General features: G+C 35.1%; 1 protein-coding gene across 1 annotated transcript in view; it reads right to left on the bottom strand.

Moving 5' to 3' along the window:
* Positions 1-1438: 1438 nt before the first annotated feature.
* The window catches only part of CA8 (carbonic anhydrase 8), a 133365-nt gene continuing 133111 nt past the window's right edge, over positions 1439-1692 (bottom strand). Inside the window, exon 7 of the mRNA XM_023727774.1 lies at positions 1439-1687. The gene's annotated coding sequence lies outside the window, so the exon portion shown is untranslated. The remainder of the gene's footprint in view (positions 1688-1692) is intronic.

The following is a 1692-nucleotide window of genomic DNA, read 5'->3' as shown; positions in this document are numbered from 1 at the left end:
TTCTCCGGCTACTAGGTACCAACCGTCAGGCTTGGAAACGTTGGGTGCCTCAATATTGTTTTATCCAGAACCCGAACAGAGGGTCTACCAAAGATATGCCAGCGGTGCCCTTGGGCTGGCTGCTCATTCATGAAGGGCATCATATCTAGTCTTTGATGATAGTCTTTCGATGTTGACTACAAATAAGGCTACGTCTGCAGCCACCGTTTGCCATGTATGTGGTTAACACTACTAGTCTGTAAAATGTAAATATTTAAATACATCACAATTGTGGTAACCACGCTTTGCCATTTGTTCATTTTTGTATACAAGAAAATGCAAAAAGGCAGACTCAGAGTCTCTCCCCATCTAGCAGAGGCCCGGCCTGATGCTTCCCTGACAAGGTCCAGGACTACATGCAGATCGCATTGTCCCAGCTCTAGTCCTTTCCTCTGCCTACCCCAAGACTCATAAATGCACCATCTCTGCTTCTGTTTTCAGGTGTACTTGCTGTGATTTTTAATTGTATTTAAATTTTTCATTATTACAACCTCTACCCAACACATCTAAATTCCCTGAACACGTAACTTCTGTATTATTTCTACTTCTAACTTAAGATATTTTGCATCACATTGGGACTGTGTTCTTGAAGTCACTGGTTTTACAATAACAACAACAAATAACATTTATTAAGCACATGTGTGCCAGACACTATATTGTTTTATATAAATCATCTCATTCTGTCACCTCTAACTGTAATTAAGCATATGCTGAAATTTGCAAGTAGCACTTAAAATTAATTAAAGATATTGTTGGTCATCCACAAAAGAAATGTTTTGACATACTGAAGAAATGAAGTAAAATGAATAAAACCTTTAAAGTCTTACAAAGTGTACAACATTAAATTAATATATGACATTAAATTTATATTCTTATTCATGGAAAATAAAGCTATTCCTGGTACCCCCTACCCACCTTCTTTCTAGTTTATTTCTTATATCTTTCCCAAATTCATAGAAACCACAGTTTCTAATGTCAAATAAATACAACTAGATTCAAATATTCTATTAAATCCTTTAACTAAGAAATTAATATGTGAAGTATTATGTTGTTGCATTAATTCCCAATATGTTACCCATGACAAAGCAGCCCAATATCCACTGTGGTGTGGGTGCTGAAAAACAACGGGAGACATCAGTTTTATTAAATATTCATATTGCATTTTGAAGCTCTATGTTTTTCTTCACCAAAACTTTTATTATCAAGAATTACACTATTCTCTGAATGAGTGAATTTTCTGTTGGAGACAGAAAATAAAAAAGTACTAATGCTGGGAATGTATTTTTCCTGTCTCAATATTAACACATGCTATATATATGTATATATATATATATATATATATATACACATACACATATATATTCATATTAATAACAGCTCTGAAAACTAGTTTCATTCCTTCTACACATAAGCAATACATAGTATGTGCAAAAATATGAATACTAATAGCAGTGATGTGGATATATAATGTGAGATTTCTTTGAATATACAGCCATTTCTAATATTTCATTAGCGTGTGTGCCCGGGCAACTGTCACCGACGTTCATCAAGGCTGGATTAGATGAAGACAGACAATGCAGGCTTTGTGGATGCAGCACAAAAGTTTCCGTTCCTCCTCCAAGGGCAGTATAGGACCATTGTCTTCCTCCTTTA

Source organism: Trichechus manatus, unplaced genomic scaffold, assembly GCF_000243295.1.
Source record: "Trichechus manatus latirostris isolate Lorelei unplaced genomic scaffold, TriManLat1.0 scaffold00018, whole genome shotgun sequence".
Taxonomy (NCBI): Eukaryota; Metazoa; Chordata; class Mammalia; order Sirenia; family Trichechidae; genus Trichechus; species Trichechus manatus.
The sequence above is the reverse complement of the archived record's forward strand: the minus strand, read 5'-3'. Positions and strand labels throughout refer to the sequence as shown.